The sequence below is a fragment of the Pelophylax lessonae genome (genome assembly GCF_965119305.1).
Source record: "Pelophylax lessonae genome assembly, chromosome: 9".
NCBI lineage: Eukaryota > Metazoa > Chordata > Amphibia > Anura > Ranidae > Pelophylax > Pelophylax lessonae.
Window position 1 is genome coordinate 37967979 of NC_138776.1, and position 21057 is coordinate 37989035.

General features: G+C 39.7%; 2 protein-coding genes across 2 annotated transcripts in view; one reads left to right on the plus strand and one right to left on the minus strand.

Moving 5' to 3' along the window:
* ITPRIP (inositol 1,4,5-trisphosphate receptor interacting protein) overlaps positions 1-9563 on the minus strand; it is a 35875-nt gene extending 26312 nt beyond the window's left edge. The window contains exon 1 of the mRNA XM_082267891.1: positions 9435-9563. The gene's annotated coding sequence lies outside the window, so the exon portion shown is untranslated. The remainder of the gene's footprint in view (positions 1-9434) is intronic.
* CFAP58 (cilia and flagella associated protein 58) overlaps positions 9047-21057 on the plus strand; it is a 211706-nt gene continuing 199695 nt past the window's right edge. The window contains exon 1 of the mRNA XM_082267890.1: positions 9047-9153. The gene's annotated coding sequence lies outside the window, so the exon portion shown is untranslated. The remainder of the gene's footprint in view (positions 9154-21057) is intronic.

The following is a 21057-nucleotide window of genomic DNA, read 5'->3' on the forward strand; positions in this document are numbered from 1 at the left end:
CACTCATCCATGTCTTTATGGGCCTTGCTTTGTGCACTGGTCCAAATCATTTGGTGGAGGGGGGATTATAGTGCGGGGTTGTTTTTCAGGGGTTGGGCTTGGCTCCTTAGTTCCAGTGAAGAGAACTCTTAAGGCGTCAGCATACCAAGACATTTTGGACAATTTCATGTTCCCAACTTTGTGGGAACAGTTTGGGGATGGCCCCTTCCTGTTCCAACATGACTGCACACCAGTGCACAAAGCAAGGTCCATAAAGACATGGATGAGTGAGTTTGCGGTGGAGGAGCTTAATCTGCCTACACAGAGTCCTGACCTCAACCCGATAGAACACCTTTGGGAGGAATTAGAGCGCAGACTGTGAGCCAGGCCTTCTCATCCAACATCAATGCCTGACCTCACAAATGCACTTCTGGAAGAACGGTCAAACATTCCCATAGACACACTCCTAAACCTTGTAGACAGCCTCCCCAGAAGAGTTGAAGCTGTTATAGCTGCAATGGGTGGGCCAACTCAACTGACAATATAGTGTATCACCACAACTACTCCATGTATCAAAGTAAATTATATATTGTTCAGGACAAATTGGGACTTCATTTGGTGGTAAATGGTATCTCCTATTTGATTTTTATTTATTCAAGGAAAACTGGGCCAAACAGTAAAAAAAAAAAAAAAAAATGTATATATATATATATATATATATATATATATATATATATATATATATATATATATATATATATATATAATTTTCTTTTATTTTTTATTTTTTTTAATTTATATATTTTTCTTAATTTTTTTTAGCTATATAATTATCACTTTTACCGTAACCCACCACTGAAAAAAAATCTCAAAATAAAATTCTCTACTTGTTCTTGGTGATACCCCATAGGAGTATATTTGTTGTGCCATAGTGGGGGCAAAAATAAAAGTGCACTTTTTTTATCCTACCTAAATCTACTACAACACACTGACAGTAAGTAAAATACTAATATCTTTAAAATCTTTAATATCTTTAAAAATAATACATTTTGTTATTTAATTTAGTTTCATTGTTATTATTAGTGTTGCTGGTATTGTTATATTTTTGTTATTACATTATTATTATTATTATTGTTATCATTACATTTTTTAATATTATTAAATTTTTATTACTATTTTTATCATTATTACGTTTATTATTATTATTATTGTCTTTTTTTTTTTTTCCACAATGTATCTTTTTCTCCATTATGAAGGAGAGCACACAAGGGGCGGGTTTTCTGAGTGATCATTGTTGTGGCCAATCACAGTGATCGTGTGATTAGGAGCTGTTCCTCCTGGCTTTATTTTTTTTTAAACCAATCTCAAAGCCTATTCTCACCTAAGCAAGAATTTAATTTCTTATCTCCCCGCCTCCTGCGTGTGCGCCGATGTGCCACAGGGTTTCGGGTCCCATCTCCGCACGTGCAAAATTTCCCACACATGTGCAAAGCCAACTGTCAGGGAGGTCCCAGCTCTTCTCCTGTCTTTGCATATCTGCAGAAAACACCTGCATATGCACAGATGTGCACAGACTCTGGCAGAACCTAAAGACCAGGCAGAGCCCTTTGGCGCATCTGTGCACATACCATAATGGCAGCGATGAGGAGGAGGGGGAGAGGGGCAGAGCAGTACAGAGCGGGACTGAAGTTCTACTTTAAGGTGTTCACCTTCTCAGAAAAAAATGTAAGAGCGAGCTAACACTGTTTGGTGTAAGGATCTATTGTTGCTGGTGGGGGTCATTTTTTTGCTGGGGGTTCTATGTTGCTGGTGGGTATCTACTGTTGAGGGAGAGGTATATTTTTGCTGGCTGCTGGAGGGTCTATTGATGCTGGCTGCTGGGAGATCTGTTGCTTCCGTTGGAGAGGGGGGGGGGTGTCTAATTTTGCTGGGCGTGGTATTTTGTTGTGGGTGCCTTACTGTTGCTGTGTGGGGGGGTCTATTGTTGTGTGGGGTCTATTGTTGCTGGGGTGGAGTCCATTGTTGCTGAGGGAGTGTATTGTTGTGTGGGGTCTATTGTTGCTGGGGTGGGATCTATTGTTGCTGGGGTGGAGTCCATTGTTGCTGAGGGAGTCTATTGTTGTGTGGGGGATCTATTATTGCTGGTGGGGAAACTATTGTTGTTGGTGGGTCTTATATTGCTGGTAGGGATCTACTGTTGAGGGAGAGGTCTGTTTTGCTGGCTGCTGGAGGGTCTGTTGATGGTGGCAACTGTGAGATCTGTTGCTGCTGGGGGGGGACTAATGTTGCTGAGGTGGATCTTTTGTTGCTGGGTGTGGTATTTTGTTGTGAGTGGTTCACTGTTGCTGTGTGGGGTCTATTGTTGCTGGGGTGGGATCTATTGTTGTGTGGGGTCTATTGTTGCTGGGGTGGGATCTATTGTTGCTGGGGAGGAGTCCATTGTTGCTGAGAGAGTCTATTGTGTTGTTGTGTGGGGATCTATTGTTGCTGGTGGGTCTTATGTTGCTGGTGGATATCTACTGCTGAGGGAGAGGTATATTTTTGCTTGCTGCTGGAGGGTCTATTAATGGTGGCTGCTGTGAGATCTGTTGCTGCTGCTGGGGGAGGAGGTTCTAATGTTGCTGGATCTTTTGTTGCTGGGTGTGGTATTTTGTTGGGGGTGGTTCACTGCTGGTGTGTGTGTGTGTGTGGGGGGGGTCTATTGTTGTGTAGGGTCTATTGTTGCTGGGGAGGAGTCCATTGCTGCTGAGGGAGTCTATTGTTGTGTAGGGTCTATTGTTGCTGAGGGAGTCTATTGTTGTGTGGGGGATCTATCTATTGATGGTGGCTGCTGTGAGATCTGTTGCTGCTCCTGGGGGGGGGGGGATTTGGTATTTTGTTGCGGGTGATTCATTTGCGCTGTGTGTGGGGGGCGGGGGGATCTATTGTTGTGTGGGGGATCTTTTGTTGTGTGGGGGATCTATTGTTTCTGGCTGCAGGAGATCTAATTTATTGCTTTTCTTGTTATTAACAAATTTCATACAAATTATTTAGCACCATAAAATGATATTTGGTTCTGTATTCTCTAAAAGGGGCGGTACAGGGAGGTGGGTAGGGGGTGGAACCAAGGAACAGTGCTCAGGGGTGGGTAGGGGGTGGAGACAAGGGGTGACTCAGAAAGGGGGAGTTCCTGCACCTATTCTCTGCTTAGACATCAATCCTTTTATCATGAAAAGTATAAAATTGATGATTTGACTTTAAAGGGAAGAAGTTGATAAGAGGAGATCAGAGGACGTGCAGCCGATTACCAATAAGATAACACAATGTGCTTCCGCTATTTCTGTAACTGTGTAATAATGTTTCAACATAACACCGAGCTTCCTCTGAGTTTGGCCATAGCGGTGACCGAGGCTCATAACCACATCTGCCTTTTATGGGGTCAGAAATTGAAACAAAATGACTCTAAATTAATAATATCAAATCATGAAATGAATTTATATTATTTTTATCTTTTTCATTTTAATTATTTAAATTATTTTTTAATTTTAACCACCTCTGGACTGGAAGGTTTTCCCCCTTAATGACCAGACCATTTTTTTGCGATTCGTAACTGACAACTGCGCGGTCGTGCAACGCTGTACTCAAATAAAATTGATGTCCTTTTTTTTTTCCACAAACAGAGATTTCTTTTGGTGGTATTTGATCACCTGTGTGATTTTTATTTTTTGCTCTATAAACAAAAAAAGAGAGACAATTCTGAAAAAAAAAAAAAATATATAATATATATATATTTTTTTTTTTTCACATTCTGCTATATAACATTTCCCCAAAATTTTTTTAAAAAAATCTAATTTTTTTCATCATTTTAGGCCAATTTTCTGCTACATATTTTTGGTAAAAAAAAAATCCCAATAAGTGTATATTGATTGGTTTGCGCAAAAGTTATCGTGTATTCAAACTAGGGGAAAGATTTATGTCATTTTTATTTTTTTACTAGTAATAGCGGTGATCAGCGATTTTTAGTGGGACTGCGACATTGCGGCGGACAGATCGGACACCTAACTGGCATTTTTGACACTTTTGGGGGGACCAGTGACATTACTACAGTAATCAGTGCTAAAAATATGAACTGTTACTGTAATAATGACACTGGCAGGGAAGGGGTTAACTCTGGGGTGATCAAAGGGTTAAATGTGTCTCTAGGGGGTGCTTTCTAACTGTGTGGGATAGTAGAAACACAGGATCCTTGTGTTCATTGCTGACAGAACAGAGGTCTGCCATTCTTTTTCCATGGGGAGCGATCGCGGTTGCCGGACCTGCAGATCAGCTTTCCCTGTGGCGTATAGGCGCACGCCCCCCACTCGCGGTCCCGCGAAGCGAGGGGCAGTTACGTTGTTTCGCGGGACAGAGCTGACCTGCGCAGTATATGCACTGCTGGCGGTCGACAAGTGGTTAAATATTTTGTTTTGAATAAAGCTGAACTCTGGGCACCAACAATTTCCATTAAAGTAGAACTAAAAATAGATAAATAGTGCCGCACAATTAACCAGTTGCCGACCGCCTCCTGTATATTTACTGCGGCAGGATGGCTCGTACAGGCAAAGCGACGTAGGGATACATCACTCGCCTGGGAGGAGCTAGAGGGCAAGCGTGCGCCGCCGACAGCGTGCTCCCGCCCCCACTCGTCAGCGGGGAAGCCGATGTGTGTGTCAGGTGGCTCCAATTGCAACCTGACACCCGCAATCGTTCCCCGCTGAGAGAAAAGGACGGTCGGCTGTTGTAAACACATCTGACCGTTCTCTCTGGAATGATCACAGAGCACCTGTGATCCTTCTATATAAACACAGGTCTCTATGATCATTTCACAAGTCCAACCCCCATACAGTTAGAATCACTCCCCTAGGTACACATTTAAACCCTTGATCACGTATACTGTTAACCCCTTCCCTGCCAGTGTCATTATTACAGTAACAGTGCATATTTTTAGCACTGATTACTGCAGTAATGTCACTGGTCCCCCCAAAAGTGTCAAAAATGTCAGTTAGGGGTCCGATCTGTCCGCCGCAATGTCGCAGTCCCGCAAAAAAACTCAGATCGCCGCCATTACTAGTAAAAAAAAAAAAAACATTAAAAATGACATAAATCTTTCCCGTAGTTAGTAGACGCGATAACTTTTGCGCAAACCAATCAAAATACGCTTATTGCGATTTTTTTTTTTTTTTATACCGAAAATATGTAGCAGAAAACAAATTGGCCTAAAATGTTAAAAAATTTAAATTTTTACTTTTTTTTTTTGAGAATGTCCTATAGCAAAATTGTCGCTCTTTATTTGTTTTGTTTATAGCGCAAAAAATAAAAATCACACAGGTGATCAAATACCACCAAAAGAAAGCTCTATTTATGGGGGAAAAATGACATCAATTTTATTTGGGTACACATCGCACGACCGGGCAATTGTCCGTTAAAGTAACGCAGTGCTGAATTGCAAAATAGGGCCTGGTCATTAAGGCCCCTTTCACACGGGCGGACCGTTCAGATCCGCCTGTCCGTTTTTTTGGCGGATCTGAACGGTCCCCCCATGCATTCCTATGGGGCATCGGATGTCAGCGGAGACATGTCCGCTGACATCCGACCCGATCAGATCCGTCAAATCTGGACGGATGGAAACCCTATTTTCCATCCGTCCAGCGGATCGGATGGGATCGGGTGAGAAAGGACTGACGGTCTGTTGACATCCGATTTCCCCCATAGAGATGCATGGGGGACTGTCAGCTGTGTCTCCGCACACAGCACGGAGACACAGCTCTCCTCTTGCTGCTCAGCGGGGGATCGATCCCCCGCTGAGAAAAACGGACTCCGTCCAACGGACGGAGTGTGTGAAAGAGCCCTAAGGGGGCAAATCCTTCCGGTCTTAAAGTGGTTTAAGTGCTCCAAAAGGAGATATATATATATATAAATAATATGTAAATAAATAGATAATTAATTATAAATAACAATTATCAAAACACCAAAGTGATAAAAGCATATGTGAATACATAAATAAATATATGAATAATAAATTAGATGTAATATAAGTGACAATTATCACAATTAGGGTGATAAAAGCATGCAAAACGTGATCAAAAATAGTGAAAAAATATATATAAAAAATCAATAAATAGATGTAATAAGTCTGAGTGTTTCAAAAAGCATCTGGTAAAGAATATTCACTCATATAAAGTGACTATAGTGCTGAAAGCGATCTCTTCCGTGATCGTTTAAATGATACACTTCCCAGTGAAATGTGATCAAATAAGTAATCCACTTCAAATGTGACAAAAAGTGTGTCCAAAACAAATCCTCCGTGGTGAATCGCACCTTCACCTCAACACCCTGGGTCCTCACCGTCTCACAGCACGGTATACCCTTTTGGGATCACCTTTCTTGGGGCCAAAGGGATCAATTCCTTCAGCTGAGGGTCCCACTCTGGACAAATTCCCCTTACAGCAATCAATCGATGTACCATGAAAAGAAAGGAACTCCAATTGTGCTCATAACTTTTTTAAAAAAAATCAAATTTTATTCAAAAATAAATGTACTCGCATTCTTCAGGTGCTGGAGTGCACCAAACATACAAAGTCCCCAGAAGAAGACAGGTGTCCCTGTGTCGTCACGCGTAGGGGAGGGGCCCGGACGGCATTTGCTGAAACTCGGAAGAGAAATAGCATACAGAGAGGCTTTTTACTCCTACCCCGTTGCCATCACAGAGTAACCACTATTGTCAGAGGCTTTTGTGTGCGATTTTTGCTTGTAGAGCAGCCCATTGAAATTAATGGGATGCCCTAAAATGTGCACGGTTGCACCTGCATAGGTGTGGTTGGACCCTAGGGGCTAATTTAGATTGGCAGTTTGAGGGCGATAAAACAATTGGTTGAGCCACTTTTCTACTGTCCCCTCTTAAGCTGGTAAGGCAGCCAAACAAAGGGTGTACCCATTGCCATGGCAATGATGCTTTGCAACCACAGAAAAAAGTTTCTGCCTAGTAGTGTTAGGTGGGGATTACAGCCGCTGATTGCAGTCTATTCAAAGCAACTGTGTGCAATGTACGTGATTGCTGTGCAGTGGTGCTGCATTTACGGCAGTGAGGAGATGACATATCGCCTCCTCACCACCTGTCAAATGCCTCTGATAAGCGATCCACTGCAGAACACTTTTTAGATGTGCATCATTAACAGCTGCTTATTAAACGTAGCCTTAACCGCTTTCCCACTGCTCACTGTGCTGCTACTGCGGCAGAGTGGCTCGTTATCGTCTGGCGACGTAGGTCTACGTCACCAGACATTCCCCTCTCTCGGCGGCGTGCGCGCGCCGCCGGAGGCTCGCTCCCCCGCTGTTTTCAATCACAGCGGGAGTCGGGCCAGGGGAGGAGCGGCGGCGATCGCCGATGCTCTTCCCCGATCGTCGGGGAATCTAGTTTGGACATCCGCCTGCTTGTGTAAACAGAGCGGGTGGATCTCCTAAGTGACAGACAGGGTCAGATTACAGGGTTCAGCATAGCTGAACACTCGATCTGTCCCTGTGTCCCTCAGTCACCTCCCCCCACACACGTCAGTAAGCACCAGGCATACATTAACCCCTCCCTCTCCCAATAAAATTAACCCCTTCCCTGCCAGTGTCATTTTTACAGTAACAGTTCATATGTATAGCACTGATTACTGCAGTAATGTCACTGGTAACCCCAAAAGTGTCAAAAATGTCAGTCAAAGGTCCGATCTGTCCGCCGCAATGTCGCAGTCCCGCAAAAAAAAATTTTTTAATTTTTTTATATTTTTTTTTTTTTAAAAAAAAAAAAAAAAAATCGCAGATCGCCGCCATTACGCGTTAAAAAAAAAAAACACCAAAAATGACAAAAATCTTTCCCTTTGTTAGTAAACGCAATAACTTTTGCGCAAACCAATCAAAACACGCTTATTGTGATTTTTTTTTACCAAACATAGGTATCAGAAAACAAATTGGCCAAAAATTTTAAAAAAATTAGATTTTTACGTTTTTTTGGGGGGAATTTCATATAAAAAAATGTTAAAAATATTGTTATTTTTTCAAAATAAACGCTCTTTTTTTGTTTATAGCGCAAAAAGTAAAAATAGCACAGGTGATCAAATACCACCAAAAGAAAGCTCTGTTTGTGGGAAAAAAAGGACGTAAATTTCGTTTGGGTATGGCGTCGCACGACCGTGCAATTGTCAGTTAAAGTCGCACAGCGACTTTAAAAAAAAGTGGCCCAGACGTAAGACAGCAAAATCCTCTAGTGGTAAAGTGGTTAAAGAACAAATGGTCATCCTGCCTTGAAAGTCTTTTTTCAGACACCTTATGGTATAAGGCAGGGATGTGCAAACTGTTGCCCTCCAGATGTTACGAAACTACAAGTCCCATGAGGCATTGCAAGACTCTGACAGCCACAAGCATGACACCCAGAGGCAGACACATGATGGGACCAGAGGAGTAGATAAGGGGGGAGTTCCAAACCTCCCCCAGAGCATCGGTCAATTTCACAGCAGCTAGGCTAGTGTAGCCTATCAGCTGCGGGAGCCACACTGCCACTGGTAAGACCAGCTGTCCTATCCACGAGGCTGACAGGCTTCACTAACAGATGTGCCTGCCTGCTGGGGGCGCTGTATATACTGTATATATACACACCACAATTTGTCACAGCATGGCAAACATGCTAATTCTTGTTCTCTGGGTACTCAGGGCTGAACCCCCCAGGAAAAAAAAATATCTATGGCCCTGGATATAGTTTTGCAACAGCTGGAGGGCCACAGTTTGCATATCCCTGGTATAAGGTAACAGCTGCCTCCTAAGTATGCTACTGTGTTATCACCCTCTCACATGCAGTGCCGGGACAAGGTCATCAAGTGCCCAGGGCAAGGATGTCAAACTGCGCCCCCCCTTTCCTTACTGTTAGGGTCAAGTTGCCCCCCCTATCCCTGCAATAAACCACTGCACCCAGGGCAAACGGCCCTCCTGCCCACCCCTTGTCCTGGCCCTGCTCACAAGAATCCTGGGAGGAGGCTACAAGCAGCCATGCTAGCACACATGGTCTGCCGTTGTCACTACCAGGAAGCAATGATGTGCAACCCACACTGCAGCGAGCGCATGGATAGAGGAAGTGTCTGAAAGAGGATGCAGGAGATCAGCAGCACACAATGAATAAATGTAAATCTGACATTCACTGCAGGTGAATCTTCCAGTGTTTTAAATAACAGTGATGGATTCACCGCCAGTGAATGTTTAGTAAAAGTTGCATTCACTGCTTTATAAATATGCCCCTATATGTCATTCTGTTGGATGGAAGAGTAAAAGCACGCCCGGCCTTCTATCACTTCTCTGTGACATGCTGGGATCTGCCTTCACATGTCACACATGCAGGTTTTAAAGAGACAGAATTTAGTTTAAAGACAGTAGAAGGTCAGTGATGGAGGGGGGGGTTCCCTTACCTGGGGACGGTGTCCCTCTGTTCCTGGGCTCAGTCCATGTCCCAGATGTTGGGTGGGAGCTGGGACCTGCACAGACTGGGTTCCCCTCTCCGCACGCTCTCTCTCTCTCTGAGTTTTTGCAGTTTCCTGGATGTCATCACTGATGAAAAAAAAAAAAAAAAAGTAGCTGAGAAGTCTGCCTGGTCCTTCTTAAGGTGGACCGGAGGAGATATCAGTCGTAGTTTCTATTACTTGCCTGGATGCAGTTTTGCAACTTTCTTAAACTGTACATATCTTTGCAACTCCTTCTTATTTGCAGGTGAATTATATCACATTTTTTATTTATTTTAATTGGGTCTTCATGTGATGGTTAATGTTAATGTATAACTCCTGTTTTTTATTTTATTTATTTATTTTAAAGGAAGATTGGCACATACTTTTTTTTTTTTTTTTTTTAAACTTTAGCGGTATATTTCTGGTCATTGCCCTGACCTACTTCCAAAAAAAAATAAAATAAAAAATCCTTCTACTCCTGATGGACTTAAGCAGATATCAGTCATAGTTTCTGATACTTTACCTTATCACTTGAATGCAGTTTTGTAACTTTGTAAAACTGTACTTATTTTTGCATCCACTTCTTCTATCCAGGTGAATTATATCGCATTTTTTTTTTTTTTAAATTGGGCTTCATGTGATGGTTAATGTTAATTGATAGCTCCTGTTTTTTTTTTGGTTTTTTTTTTTCATTTTATTTTAAAGGAAGATTGGCCCAAATGTGTTTTTTTTTAAACTTTAGCGGTATATTTCTGGTGATTGCCCTGACCAACCTCCAAAAAGAAAAAAAATCCTTCTACTTCTGATGTTCATTGATACCACATATTTGTATATTAGTTGTTTGTACCAGTAGTAGGGCCCAGAAACAATGGTGCACATTTTGCTTTTGTTTTATCTTACCTAAAACACACTGACACTTAATTCCTACATAAAGCTTACTGACCTTTGACTCTAACCCTGACATTACCTAGATCAAGCCCGCCCACATCTAGCTATTTTATTTTTTTAATTATTATCATTATCATCATCATCATCATCGCTATATTTATATTAATAATATTACTATTACTGCAATTATTATTATTATTTTGATTATTAACATGCTTGGGACACACATAGATCTATACTCAGAGAAAAAAATTAACAAAAACAAAAAAAAATACAAAAATATATATAAATAAAAAAATAAAAAATAAAAAAGCGGGTACACTGGATGGACCATTTAGTCTTTTTTTCTGCTGTCACTTTTCTATGTTTCTATTATTATTTTATCATTATTATTATTTACTATATTTGTTATTATTATTATTACTATATTTCCATTAATATTAGTATTATTATATTATCATTATTTCTGTTGTTATAATTATTATTAATATTATTATTATTAATATTATCATTAATATTACTATATTTATATTAATATTATGGTTATTATTATTATTATTATTATTATTATTATTATTATTATTATTATGTTTATTATTAATATGATTATTATTATTACTATATTTCCATTAATATTATATTATCATTATTTCTGTTATTATTACTATTATTATTATCATTAATATTACTATATTTCTATTAATATTACTATTACTGTCATTATTAGAATTGTTTTATTAATATTATTACAGCTATGTTATTAATATTGTTATTATTATATTTCTATTAATATTATTACTATTACTGTTATTAATATTTCTATTATTTTTAATATTACAATTATTTATATTCTTTCTCTCTGTCTTGATACAATGTTTCTTTTTCTCCATTCTGAGGAGAGAGTAGAGGGGCAGGTTTTACTTGAGTGAGCTCTGTGATAGCCAATCAGTGATCATGCCATTGAAAGCCAGTCCTTTCATCTACCAATCATTAGTACAAGACTCAGAGCTGTCGGTGACAGTCTCAGTGCTGGAAGTGCACTACGGAGCATGCGTCCAGCACAAACACCAGTGCACATATATGCTGCACCTCAGAAGAAGGCCCCATCTCCATGACACCTCTTATAAATGTGATGCCATCGCCAACAGCTTAAACATCGTAGACCCCCTTAAGGGCGAAGGTCCAATCAAATCTTAATGCACAAAGTTTTTGGAACTTTGGAATAAAACTATACATTGTACCCACTGTACTCAGTGTACCCTAAGTGAATTATACAGTGTATTTTTTTTCTGGATACATTGGGACTTTATTTGAGTGTAAATAGTAATGGCTATCTCTTAATTTTTTTTTTTTTTTATTATTATCAAAGGAAAGCTGGCCCAAAATAGTATAAAATATATATTTTTTAAATTGTATCTGAATGTTTTCTCACCATTAACATGACCCAACACCAAAGACCAAAATAAATTCCCCTACTCCTTACATTCTTGGTGATAGCACAGATGTGTATATTTGTTGTTTGTACCAATAGTAGGACCAGGAAACTCTGCCACTAAGGGGGTCTAGTTATAATAAATATGCATAGTAATTCACTCAGTGAATGCGCAACTACATTCATTCTGTTCGAAAGGTTAAAAAAAAAAAAAAAAAAAAAAGCATGCTCCTTATTAATTAACCACTTTAATACAGGGCACTTCCCTCCCTTCCTGCCCAGGCCAATTTTCCCCTTTTAGCGCTGTTGCAATTTGAATGACAATTGCACGGTCATGCAACACTGTACCTACACCAAATTTATGTCATTTTCCCCCCACAAATAGAGCTTTCTTTTGGTGGTATTTGATCACCTGTGCGATTTTTACTTTTTGCTAAACAAATAAAAAAAGACCGAAACGTTTGAAAAAAAAAAAAAGTTTTTTTGTTTATGTTATACAATTTTGTAAATAAATAAGTTTTTTCCTGCACTGATGAGCACTGATGAGACTGCACTGACAGGAACTGATGAGGAGGCACTGATGGGGTGGCACTGATTGGGTGGCACTGATAGGCGGCACTGATATGCGGCACTGATAGGCACTGATATGTGGCACTGATAGGTAGCACAGATATGCAGCATTGGTGGGCACTGATAGGCGGCACTGCTGGGCACTGATAGGCGGCATTGATGGACACTGATAGGTGGCACTGATGGGCACTGATAGGTGGCACTGACGGGCACTAATGGGCACTGATAGGTGGCACTGACGGGCACTAATGGGCACTGATAGGTGGCACTGGTGGGCACTGATGGGTGGCACTGATGGGCGGCACTGATGGGCACTAATGGGCACTGATAGGCGGCACTGGTGGGCAATAATGGGCACTGGTGGGCGACACTAAAGGATGGCAATGATGGGCACTTGTGGGCAGCACTGATAGGGAGGACACTGGTGGACATCACTGATGGGGAGGGCTATGGGGGGCTGATTGCCATCCCTGGTGGCCATAGTGGGCATCCCTGGGGTCATAGTGGGCATCCCTGGGGTCATAGTGGGCATCCCTGGTGGATCTAGTGGCATCCCCCCCCCGAGGGTCTGCACCGGTAATCAATGATCTGATTACCAGTGCCGACCCCCCCCCCCCTGTCAGGGGAGCCGCCGATCGGCGCTCCTTTACTCGTGCCTGTCAGGCACGAACTAAGGAAAGCCGATCAATGGCTGTTCCTATTTACTATGTGACCAGCTGTGATTGGACACGGCTGATCACATGGTAAAGAGCCTCCGTCAGAGGCTCTTTACCGAGATCGGAGATGCAGGGTGTCAGACTGACACCTCGCATCACCGATCGCCGCTCTGCGCGCCTCCGGGGGGCGCCCAGAGCTGTGTTATCCTGCCGCCGTCATATGACGTCCGGTCAGGATAACACAACCACATTCCCGCCGTCATTTTGTAATAGGGAGGGCGGGAAGTGGTTAAAAGATAAAAAAATATCATATTTGGCCACTAGACAGCGCTAAGTATCATAAGAAATTCATATCATCATTTTTGCCATCTAGTGGCCAAATGAAGTATTTTCTGTTTTAAATAACGAAAAACCTTTGTACAGCTCAGGAAATGGCCTAATAACAATTTGTTTTGTTTGTTTTTTTTTTTTTTTTTATCTCATCTCGTTTGCACACAAATATGTACACGGGCTTTAAGTGAATTGCTATGCGATTTTCTATAAATACACAATAAAACATTTTTGTTTAACCCTACCTAAAACATACACTCGAAAAAATGATATGTTGGATTTAATTAACTTTTTTATGTCAACAAGTTGCACATAGCTGGGTTACTTTGAATTCAAGTAACCAAAATAATAATAATATATAATAATATAATATTTGTATTAATGGAAATATAGTAATAATAATAATATTAATAATATAAATAATAAAAGTAATAGTAATATTAATAGAAATATAGTAATTTTAATTATAATATTAATATTTTTACTTACATTCAACATAATATTAATAATAAAAATCAAATAATAAAAGTAATAGTAATATTAATAAAAATATAGTAATATTAATTATAATATTAAAATTGTTACTTAAATTCAACGTGATATTAATAATAAAATAATAAAATAAATAAGTAATATTAGTTATAATATATATATGGTTATTTATGTTCAGCGTAACCCAGTTATGTGCAACTTGTTGACATAAAAAAGTTAATTAAATCCAACATATCATTTTTTTGAGTGTAACAGGCTTCATGCACAGAACCAGATTGTGGTACTTTAGTGGAGTTTTTTTAGTGAATACTAAAACGTTTTGAAAAACGCAACGCTGTAAGATTCACTGCTTTGTGAATGGAGCCCTCCGACTCTGACATTTGACCCCAGCTTTGACCTTTAAGTCTGACACTAACCTAGACCAAGCACTGTTCTATCTATTTTCTTATTCATATTTTATTATTATTATTATTTTTTTTTTGTTTTTTTCTTTTATTATTTTCCTCTCTGGCATAATACAATGTATCTTTTTCCCCATTCTAAAGAGAGCGTACAGGGATGGGTTTCACAAAGTGATCATGCGATGGGGAGCTGGTCTTCCTGAATCTCAGTTGTACAAGACCTGAAGCGGGTGGTGACAGCTCGGTCTCCGTTCTGAGAGTGCGTTTCCATCACAAATGCAGATGTGCATATATGTGGCACCTTGGAGGTTTTACATAAATAATTAAAACTGATCATTGTAAGCACCCCTGTCAGTGATAAATGGTTTGTCTCATCCCTCAAAAAAAGCTTTTCTGTTGAAAAACAACAGACTTACTGGCTGGATCACCAGATGAACATAGAAGAAATAAAGCCTTAAAGAGGAAACTAATGCAGGCATCGCATCCAAGGATTGCTAAGATGCAATATAATAAATATTTGCTTTTGGTTTTAATGCTGCTTTAATGTTTATGGCTTTGGCCAGTGGCTTCTGTGGCACAGCTCATTAGGATCTCATAGTTATAATTGAAGTCAGGCAGATCGGCATCCCCAGGGAGATTCGGCAGCTGGCAGCAATCCGGCGCCACCTTAACTGGCAGCACTCATAGCAACATCTGTATTTGCCTCCAGAAACAAGCAGAGCCTGTGCCCAGACAATCCTCCCTCTGTGCTCCGCTTCAGCTGCACCCATCCATGGGAACCTCCTGGATTCAGAGTCTGAAGAGTTAAAGCAGTAATAAGACCAAAAGAAAACATTTATTGTATGGCAGTTTACCAATTCTTAGATGTGATGGCTGCATTTGTTTTATTTTATTTTTTTAGTCTTTCTTTTTTCTATTTTCATCTGGTGATCCAGCCAGTAAGTCTGTTGTTTTTCAAGAACAAGCTCTCCAGCAGAATGTATCAGGTACAGGGGTGCTTAAAATTGATCAGCTTTTATTTATTTTTGTAAATCCTCTATCGCAAAAGGAAAAAGCACTTTCTTAAATGCTTATAAAGTGTGACCTGGAGTTTTGCTTCGGTTCAGTCATCTAATAATTGGTAAGCTGCAATATATTACATTATTTTTGGTTTGGGGTTTACTACCGCTTTAAAGATAAACTCCACTCATATAGCTAAATACACAGAGGAAATACATCCATGGGAGAGGGCTTATTTATTGTTATTATTATTATTAGCAGTAGTAGTATTAATATTGTTTCTATTACTATTATTTCCATTATTATTGTTATATTTATTACTAGTAGTATTAATATTATTTCTATTATTAATATTTTTACTATTATATGTTTTATTATTATTAGCAGTAGTAGAAGTATTAATATTATTTCTATTATTATTATTATTATCATTATTAGCAGTAGTAGTATTATTATTTCTATTATTATTATTATTATTATTATTATTATATGTATTATTATTATTATTATTATTATTATTATTATTAATAGTAGTAGTAGTAATATTATTTATATTATTATTGTTATTATTATTTTTTTTATTAATATTAGTAGTAGTAATAGTAGTATTAATATTATTTCTATTATTACTGTTATTATATTTATTATTATTATTATTATTATTATTATTATTATTATTATTATATGTATTATTATTATTATTATTATTAATAGTAGTAATATTATTTATATTATTATTATTGTTATTATTATTATTTTTTTATTAATATTAGTAGTAGTAATAGTAGTATTAATATTATTTCTATTATTACTGTTATTATATTTATTATTATTATTATTATTATTATTAATATTATTGTTATTATTAGTTGTAGTAGTAGTATTAAAATTATTTATATTATTAGTGTTATTATTATATTTATTATTATTAGAATTCATATTATTATTATTATTATTAGTAGTAGTAATACAGTAGTAGTAGTAGTATTAATATTATTTCTATTATTATTGCTATTATTATATTTCTTCTTCTTATTATTATTATTATTATTAGTAGTAGTAGTAGTAGTACTAGTATTAATATTATTTCTATTATTAGTGTTATTATTGTTATTATTAGTAGTAATAGTAGTAGTATTAATATTATTTCTATTATTATTATTATATTTTTATTATTAATATTATTTGTTTACATTCTTCCCCTCTGACTTGATACAATATATCTTTTTCTCTACAACATTGTATTTTGAAAAATGAGAGCAGGGGCGGGTTTTACTGAGAGATCACTGTGATAGCCAATCAGTGATCATGTGATCAGGAGACCTCCAAGTTTGCCCCCCCCCCCCAATATACTCCCCACAGTATATGCACTTCTGAGCGAGGGAAGTCCTCCACTTGGATCTGTAGCTGCCCGTCAAACACAAAAAAAGAATGTCGGGCGATTGCAGCACTTTAGCGAGTCGGCACCCGGTGCTGACAGCACCCCCTGCAGCCCCCTTAGCACACCACTAGTGTTCTATGTATTTCTTCCAGACCACTGCAGTAATCCATTGTGAGACTTTCCCTGTTATAAAGATCGCTCTCTGCTGCTCTCTCTGTGCAGGGTGACTGGTCTTGTCTCCGCCCCCTCCTGTAGTTTTCTGCAGGCAGCCTGTAGTAGGTGGAGCCTGTTGGGCCCCTCCCACAGCTCTGCTCACTGCACATTCTATGTACAACACAGTGATGGTATCACTGCCAAGTTTACAAGGTAATATCTAGGTTTGCAAGAGCATTTGTTGCACACAAAGTGAATTTATCAATAGTTATAATTAAAGTGGTATTAAGCCCCAAACCAGAAATGTAATATATTGCAGCTTATCAATTATTAGATGTGATCAGTTTTCTTTTCTTTGGCTTTTCCCCCTCTGTTTTCACCTGGTGACCTGGCCAGTAACACATCTCCTGTATTAGTGACTGATTAGCAACTCTGGAAGAAGGAGAACAGGAGGCACAGCAGACAGCAGTATTGTCAGTCTGGTGGTGGGGGGGATGGTAAATTGGGTGGTAAGGGGCAGATTTAAGCCTGGTACACACTATACATTTTTTTTTGTTCTGCCCAGCGAGTTGAACGAAAAAAAAAAAAAAATGTCAGCTCAGGTCGGAGCCGCTGTACCAATGATCCAATGATGATCCAATGATCCAATTAGTACAGAAATCTCCCCCGCTGAGTTGTTGTGTCCTCACAGGGAGGCGCCTGCTGGAGAGCTTGTTCTTTTGAAAAACAACAGACGTACTGGCTGGACCATCAGATGAAAATAGAAGAAAGCCAAAAAAGAAAACAAATGCAGCCATCACATCTAAGGCCACATGCATACAGGGTGTTTGACAAAACAAGCTGCAAAGCCAGTTCTGAGCAGGGCCATCTTACTGAATGGGCACGCTGGGAAGTTGCCCGGGGGCCCCACTTGCCTGGGGGGGCCCCACCTGCCCAGCGACCCAGCCAAGCATTAGTCCTGATTCCCGTGTGCATCGGCCGCCAAACTTAGCAGGCGGCAAGCGCCTGTCAGCCCTGCGCTGCTTTCAGGCCACTTGGGCCATGGAGGGGGAGCCCACAACTGCAGGAATGCCTGTCCACGGAAACAGGCGCACACACAGGACAGTCCAGTCTGACTCCCATCCATGTGTGTGTTCACTGGATCCAGCCGCCCAACTTGGAAGCTGTCATTAGCCTGGCACTGCTGTACCAGTAAATATCCCCTTATCGATAATTTGCATTTTTATTTTGGTGGGTGATTGTGTAGGTGGTGCCCCAGTGCACTGCATTGCCTGGGGTCCTTTAATGCTCTTAAGATGGCACTGGTTCTGACGCCAGGAAAAAGCAGCTGTAAAAATGCGCTTTTAGAAATGTTTTGTATTGGCGTTAATGCACGCTTTAGCAGCTGTAACAGAACCGCGAACCCACAATGTGCTTATGGACTTCCATCAGTATATAGCCTCCTCCCAGTCTTGAACATAGATATCAGATATCTTAGCCGCCCTCCATACAAAGCTAGCCGACAACTTAGCTTGTACAAGTTTTGGAACCTTCTTTTCTATTGAACAACTCACACACTTTATATACAGCATGGATATCCCCTCCTGATCAGATCACCCCATCAGGTCAGGGGTTGCCTGATTACATTATCATATGCAGATGAAATTGTATACAGAAATAGAATTAACCTGAATTAATTACCTAGCCATCTGAACAGAAACAATATGTGAGTTCACTAACAATTAACAATGGGACAGACAGGCTCAACAGAAAACACATCACATCTGAAGGAGAAAAGGGAACAGCCATTTTATCAAACATTTATTTATGATTATCAAACATGTATTTATGATTAAGCAGATATATTGCATGTACTGTATATGTTAGAAGTTATATTGTATAACAACTGTTGTGTTCAAATGCCGTTTACACCTCCAGCTGTATAGATTGCTATCTCGACCTTTGAAGACCTGTTCAGCCAACGAGCCTTGGAAGTGACAAGTCTATGTGAATGACCATCTGCATATCAAAGAATGTCACCTAATGCCCCATACACACTTGCAGATTATCTGCAGACTTACCAAAACCATATAATATGAGGTCAAACCTAAACACTTTCAATTTGTATGCAGTCCGGCAGGCCCTTGCACTACATAGAAAAAGCAAGTCTGCAGACAAAAGTCTGCAGATAATCTGCACGTGTGAATGGGGCATAAGACTCAAATGGGACTTCAAAAGAATTTAGTTAGCTAGGTGCCACCCACTTTAGAATGTATAAATTGTAATACAAGTCCTTAGAGCAATTGTTTTCAAACCAACAGAATGTAATGTGACTGAATTGCTCTCCAAACATGTCTTTCTACCTACCTGTTTGTAAAATAAATATATTTCAATCTGGCTTAAACAGTCAAAATGTTACTGATCCCATGAGTTTTGGGGTTTCCCCTACACACGTCAATACACAGACAATAGGAAGAGACCACCAGTGATAGACTGTCCATCTCTGACATTGAAGTACAATACACATTATCAGAAGTGTAAACACAGAACCCATAGTAGATAACAGGTCAGTATATCAGCATATTCAACGATGTGTGGAAGACAGGTGGTTGAGCTGATGATATTAGCATCTGCTATGAGTCCAACTGTGTGAGCAGTCTTCATAGGATAAATATTACTCATATGAAGTAATCCAAACCATATTCTCAGTGTCCATTAACCACTTTACCACCGGAGGATTTTGCTGTCTTACGTCCAGGCCACTTTTTGCGATTCGGCGCTGTGCGACTTTAACTGACAATTGCGCGGTCGTGCGACTCCGTACCCAAACAAAATTTACGCCCTTTTTTTCCCACAAACAGAGCTTTCTTTTGGTGGTATTTGATCACCTGTGCGCTTTTCACTTTTGCGCTATAAACAAAAAAAGTGCGTTTATTTTGAAAAAATAACAATATTTTTAACATTTTTTTATATGAATTTCCCCTCCAAAAAAATGTAAAAATCAAATTTTTTAAAAATTTTTGGCCAATTTGTTTTCTGCTACCTATGTTTGGTAAAAAAAAATCACGATAAGCGTATTTTGATTGGTTTGCGCAAAAGTTATTGCGTTTACTAACTAAGGGAAAGATTTCTGTAATTTTTGGTGTTTTTTTTTTTAACGCGTAATAGCGGCGATCTGCGATTTTTTTTTTGTGGGACTGCGACATTGCGGCGGATAGATCGGACCCTTGACTGACATTTTTGACACTTTTGGGGGTACCAGTGACATTACTACAGTAATCAGTGCTATACATATGCACTGTTACTGTAAAAATGACACTGGCAGTGAAGGGGTTGATTTTATTGGAGAGGGAGGGGTTAATGTATGCCTGGTGCTTACTGACGTGTGGGGGGGGAGGTGACTATGTGACAGAAGGACAGATCGGATGTTCAGCTATGCTGAACACTCCGATCTGTCAGTCCCTGTCACTTAGGAGATCCGCCCGCTCTGTTTACACAGGCGGGCGGATCTCCTCACTCGATTCCCCGACGATCGGGGAAGAGCGGCGGCGATCGCCGCTGCTCCTCCCCTGGCCCGACTCCCGCTGTGACTGAAAACAGCAGGAGCGCGCCTCCGTCGGCGCGTGAGCGCCGCCTACAGGGGGAGGAGTCCAGCGACGTAGGTCTACGTCGCTGGACGGGAACGAGCCACATTGCTGCAGTAGCAGCAATGTGACTGGAGGTAAAGTGGTTAGGTAGCTGTCTTTCACTCCCACTGACGGTGACTGAGTACCGTCACAGCAGCATTAGCGTTTAGCAGCCTTTCTCTGCCCTCTTCTATTTTCCAACCTCAAATCCAACTACTACAGCTTAAAAAACGTCTGACGTGGCCTAACGCTGTATGCAGCTTTTAGTTTTTAGAGCCTGACACTGCTGCTCCAGAACGTGCTGGCCCTGGGTTTTTTTTTTTTTTTTTACAGCTTGAAAACGCCGACACCGCTTACAGCTCCTAAAAGCCTGTGTGTGCATGAGGCTATAGAATAACATGGAGGGATGTTTTTAGGCTGCAAAAAAAACCCGTCTGACGCTCCTAAAAGCAGCTGTAAAAACGCCCTGTGTGCACGAGGACTAGCTGCAGGATAATAAATATAATATAATATAATAAATAATATATAATATAATACAGTATATAATGCAATATAATAAAGGTAATCTGCAATATAATAAATATTGCTTTGGGTTTATTACCACTTTAAATGAAAGTTTCTGTGCCTGGAGTTCAGGATTAAATAAATTTATATATTTTATGTATGGGACCTTAAACTGAGAT